The following is a 5,791-nucleotide window of genomic DNA, read 5'->3' as shown; positions in this document are numbered from 1 at the left end:
ACATCATCCATTGCATTAAATATATAAATTTAATACATGCGTGTTTTGTACAGTTTTAGACACAAAAAATATAACGTAAATCAAAATAATAAAATGATGAGTCTTGAGTACGCTCCATCATCTCAAAAGCTGGCATCGGTACCTGTCTACTGATGACCTGAGAATACAAGTTATTTTGAAAGAGTTTATCAGCATTAAGCTGGTGAGTTCATAAGTATTTTAGTGTCAATGTTCGTTGTCAAAAACGTTTGAACCTGTCTCAATGTATAAGTTTGTAAAAATGTAAGTAAATGTTTAAAAGTGTTTGCAAAAGTTTGAATCTCTCAGAAAATCCTATATTTTCTATAAAAGTAACCTTCTACCGAGGCTTAAATGTTTTGTAAACTCGTCTGTTGTAAAAGTGTGTAATTACCCAAGTATAACTATCATTTGATAAAATATAGTTTGTACATTAATGCTTAAGTGAGATTATCACCAAAATATGAAATGGGTAAATCATTGTAGTACTGTAGTTTTGTATAATAAGAACTACTGTTGTACTAATTACTACTACCTTAAACCGGATTTATATTAAGGTATAATGTGATAATTGCACCATACTATCGACTGATAACAACGACATAAAGAACGGTCGTAATAACGGAATGACGTTTGGCACCCGCAGACCTGCAGGTCCGGCTGTAGCTAGCAGCAAGGTGTAGGATAGTCAATCCAGTATAGATCTATATGCAAACTCAACGCTCTCCCTCCAAGAGAATTCTGGCTAGAACTCGGGCGATGACATTTAAGGCATGCTCCGATACAGTGGATCACATTTGTTATCGTATTCTTGCATATGTGATGAAATGTTTCTTGTTCTAGTATAGTTGTATATGTTCTCGTAGTATAGTTGTATATATTCTCTTCCTAGTATAGACTCATGAATGAACTGACTCATTGATCTACCAGTTGTAATAGTATGGTTCTGTGTTACCCCGATGGTAACTTGTTAACGGTGCGTCTAGTACGTATGGTTATGGAAGTACTTTTATGTCTATATATGTATATTTGATATATACTTAACATGGAAACAACCTTCGGATGGTCACCCAAAATCCCACCAGACCACATCCAAATCGAGGAAAAGGAAATACGGTGGATGGCCTTCCTAAGCCCTTTAAACATTATTTATACGTCTATACATGTATGGGCATGCAATTTCTAATATAAAAACATAAATAAGTATTTATAAGACATTTGAAACATAAGTATTATTTTTAAAGAAAGATTGACTTGATGTCAATCTATAAAACAATTTGAAGGCGTAGATTTGATTAAAACAGATTAAGTATAAGGAACATTTGTTTAAATCACAGTTGCAGTGTAAATTCGAAAAGTAAATGGGTTTGGAAAACATTTAGAAGTAAAACAGTTTGATAGATAGTTTGAATAGTGATAAAATCACTGATTTCCCTAGTTATTAATCACATGTGATTAGTGCAATCACATGTGATTGAAACAATAACTATAAGTATTTAACTTGTATTCCCCCCCTTTGAAAGCATATAAAAGCATTTAGAATATTTAACAGGTTGATTAAGGGGTATGAAACTCACTTGATTGATTGAAGAAAGCGAGATGGAAAACCGGGCAGAGTTTCGTCTCGGAAAACGGATTTTTCTCGGGATTCTCGGGAATCTCGGGAGTAAAATCGACCCTCGGGACTTGAGCAAAAATACCAGAGCTTCGGGTTATAACGGGCATGGAAAACGAGGCAAGGTTGTGAGAGAGAGAAGAGAAATGAGCAACATTTTTGGAAAGCCTCGCATCCTATTTATAGGAAGGCTGAACCGCCTCCGTACGTGGGGCGTACGCTCGTACGCAGCGCGTACGCCTACGTCATGCATGACCGAAGCCTCGACTGCCTCGGTTCGGATGGGACGGGTTGCTGGGTACGCGGGTCGGATGGGACGGCGGGTCGGACGGGACAGCGGGTCGGACGGGTCGGAGCTTCGGACGGGTCGGACGGTTTAGAATTCTTCGGATAGTGCGACGTGGACGATCCGAGACCCTCGATCTCAGTACGCGGGGTGTACGAAGGTACGCAGGGCGTACTTCGGTCCAATCCGATGACTCCCCTTCGGATATTACCAGGAATTTATAATTAAATTTATATTTATTATAAATAAACTTCAAAAATTCATATCTCCCTCATACGAACTCCGTTTTTGACGTTCTTTATATCCACGCGAAGGTGAGACCATGATCTACAACTTTCGTTTAGATTCCGTTGGCAAATTCCGAAATTATTTTTATTATTTATTTATTAAAATGACCTGATTAAGGAATTTCTTCAAAATTTCATAACTTCCTCATCCGAAGTCAGATTTGGACGTTCTTTTTATGTAGGCAAACCTTGATATGATTCCTACTACTTTATTTAATCCGAACAAGATTTTAGGAAGGTTACATTTTGACCTAAATTTCATCGGTTTTACATTACATTGACTCGAAATATCGGGTTGTCACATCGTGTGTGACAAATAGTATAGATGAATAAAGCCGAACCGAATGAGACTATATTAATATAATAGGTGGCTAAGAGGAATAGAAAAGCATGGATGAGCCACAAGCATGGAAACTTGCACGTCTAGTTCAGGAGGGGGACCCCAGTATACTGTACTAATATGTGTAGGTCCCCATATTTCGAGTGAGATTGTCATGGTGGGAAAGCAGATATGGTCAGGTATTACCTTGTTCCCTATATTGGTTTTGTTCTTTATTTCTTGTCTAGCAAAAACTAATCGAGCTTTGTTTGATCTCCCAAAAGCAAAAGTTGAATCAGTTGCAGGCTATAATGTAGAATATGTATGGGATGCGATCCTTAATATCTCACTATTGGCAGAAGCCAATGTCCCATGGTGCTGGGGACTCATTCTGACTAAAATAATGGGCAGGTTTTTACCAACTTTTCAATTTACTATTTTAGGGAAGCCAAAAAACTTGAGTGCCTAGCACGAGCCTGAAAAGGCCCTTTACTAAAACCATAGAGGGTAAGATCGACTTTCGAGGTGTATCTTTACAACCATATGGCTTAGATAGGCCCTAAATTCTTATTATATTAGTAAGATATGTTGCTTGAGCACATTTTTACCATTTCTATCAGTATGGTTGTCGTATTCATCAAGGCTAAACTTGAGTTTATTTGTAGGGCGCACGTTAGTGTTTTACTAATAAGATAGAAGGAGTTTTTCTTATTTAGTAAAGTCTCACTTTTTATACGAGTAGGTATGGCAGGTCACTTTTCATTTGAAAATAATGAATGTCAGGTTTGGGCTTTTTGCCTTGTTATCAAAAAATGTGTTAGGTAAAGCAAATTCCTTCCTTGGATAAGCACTGGCTTAGTCAAGTAGAACCGGGTTGCGCTGCTGGATGCTCCGATTGAAAAGAAATCAGTGGGGCCATGATGGTATGAGTGAATATGTGTTAGAAAGGTCAATCCCTCCCTACGACAAAAAAAGTAGGCCAAACTTCTAACAGCTCACCTGCTTCCATAGAAAAATATCATGGCAACGTAGACGTAAGTGATGTGGTCACATTGGATCCTGAGGAACCATCACAAGTACGACTGACATCTATTTATTTAAACGAGAATGTCGTGTCATCCAATGGAGCCTAGAAGTATATGACTCGCACATATAGTTGATAGCCAAACCAACCCATTTGTTTGGTAAATCTCAACAAGAAGATAGGTCGGCAAACTGGAGACGTATGACCACGGTCCTGACCTTACTAGCATCGAGGGTGTACTAATAAAGGAACTCCTAACCTACTTTTTTTCAAACAAAATCGAGCAAGCCTAACCAGTCGCAACATGTTGATGATATTGATTAAGTTGCAGGCACGTTCGATTACGGAATCCATCCATAAACCTAGACCCCGATAAGCTTCGTAACCAAAGCGTCATGACAATATCCAAAGGTCACCCTTGGATTCTTAGGGGAGTAAGGAAGAGGATATTATGTTAGTTGTAGTGCACCTTCCCTCTTTATAACACTTTAGAAAGATTTTGTAGTCTTTTCTTATGATGACCTGGTCGAAAGAGTATGATACATCAATGTAAAATATTGATCCCTTTGGATCTTGGTCCATGATGCCCTTTTGATTAATAGAACTGGAAGAGAAGGAAAATAAAGAGCTTATGATGACCATCTATTTGAGTCTATCATTTTGTAGAACTAACTCAAGAGTTTTTTTGCAATGGAAAGGCCTTAAAATCTGAAGTTTGACGCTTAAAGGAAGAAATGTTCTAGGTGGATGTAGGACTTAGGACCGCCATAATGAGTATGCAGGATGAGCCTAAAGGAGTTCCAATCAACCTAGTGACCAGGTTTGAGAATAAGGTGGGATCCCTGTATCTAGTGACCAGCGAATCATTCAAAGAGTGAGTTGCCGTCAGGTTTAATGATTTGGTGGGATTGATAGATGTAGTGGCTGGTGAATCTCTTTTTCTTCTTCCATGAACATTCACACAAAACCGAGCTTGGATGGAACCGAACAAGATTTAGTGAACGAATTGAAAGGTCAAAGCCTTTTTTTCTAATTTAAAAGGAAGTTATTCAGTAGCCATGGCACATTTCATTAATTTTATTTCATTCCATCCTCTCATAAGAGGAAGGATATCAAATGATCAATTCACCATTGAGATCATTAAGCCCAAAACGACGAATATTATGGTGTTCTAACAACAACAATCAAGTGGGGGCGTGAATGCGATATGCCAACAGAAAAGAAAAGGATAGAGGCTAGAGATTGGCCTATATTCCTACTAATGTGATCCACATTACTTAAAATCTATTGTACACTACGATATATTTCTCTAATGTTTTTACAACTATCATTTTTGAAGCAGATAGTTCACAGTGCTGATTCTATCGATACTAGGAATGAAAAAAAAAGATTGTTTACACTCAATTTTCACTGTGAAGATGTATCACGTTAGGATTCGTTGCTCAAGCGCCAATTTATGGAAATTCCTAGATCATGTAAAATAAGAGTAGAACCAAAGGCAGCACCCTCTAACCTATCATCCAAGAACCTTCAAAAGGAAAGGAGTTTCAATCCTATCCATTATTAGGAAAAAAAAATCAAGACAAAAAAGGGTATGTCAGTGACCTAGCATGGAAAAGCACTCTCCGAGGGCATGGAATATCTAATTTTTTTGGTAAGAATCTTCGTAGTAATGTCTCTTTTAGATTTTCTAGTAGAAATATAAGAAAAGTCCATTCAATTTTTGATGGAAATGGAGTTTTGCGAATTCTCCTTAGAACTTGAAGATCCATTCGAGATCTTTGAACATATTCGAGGGTTCAATGTCACTAAAGTAACTTCAGACAATATAAAAGATGAGACTTTAGCACCGTGGAGCGGATTTTTTTCAAAAAGATGACGGGGAAAGTCAGTAAGATGTCAGAGAAGCAAAATATACGAGATCACAAACGTAGATTGCTTGTGGCTAAGTATGAATTGAAATGAAAGCTTTATAAATTTGTAAAGATACCGATTGATCTAGTGATATGGACGATACACATCGTTAGAAGTTGCCAAGAAAGAGTTCCTTTGCACTAGTAAGAAACCGATGTATTTCCACGGTGTGCTCTCGTTCCGTATATTAGTTCTTTTCTTTCAAATTTCTCATCTCTTTTTTAAAGGATTAGCATCTCGAGGTCCTTTGATGCGCATAAAGAAATCATCTTGGTAGCATTAAACCAATAAAACAAAGGTTAGATTTGCAGTTATTCTACAAGCAAGG

At 37.6% G+C, this 5,791-nt stretch overlaps 1 pseudogene; it reads left to right on the top strand.

The window, feature by feature from the left end:
• The first annotated feature begins 2,613 nt into the window (after window positions 1-2,613).
• Window positions 2,614-5,444, top strand: LOC145049722 (large ribosomal subunit protein uL5m pseudogene; annotated as a pseudogene).
• Window positions 5,445-5,791: the final 347 nt, after the last annotated feature.

Source organism: Lactuca serriola, chromosome 5 (assembly GCF_051521515.1).
Source record: "Lactuca serriola cultivar US96UC23 chromosome 5, Lser_US96UC23_V15, whole genome shotgun sequence".
Taxonomy (NCBI): domain Eukaryota; kingdom Viridiplantae; phylum Streptophyta; class Magnoliopsida; order Asterales; family Asteraceae; genus Lactuca; species Lactuca serriola.
Note: the sequence above shows the minus strand (reverse complement) of the source record. Positions and strands in the feature narration are given on the sequence as shown.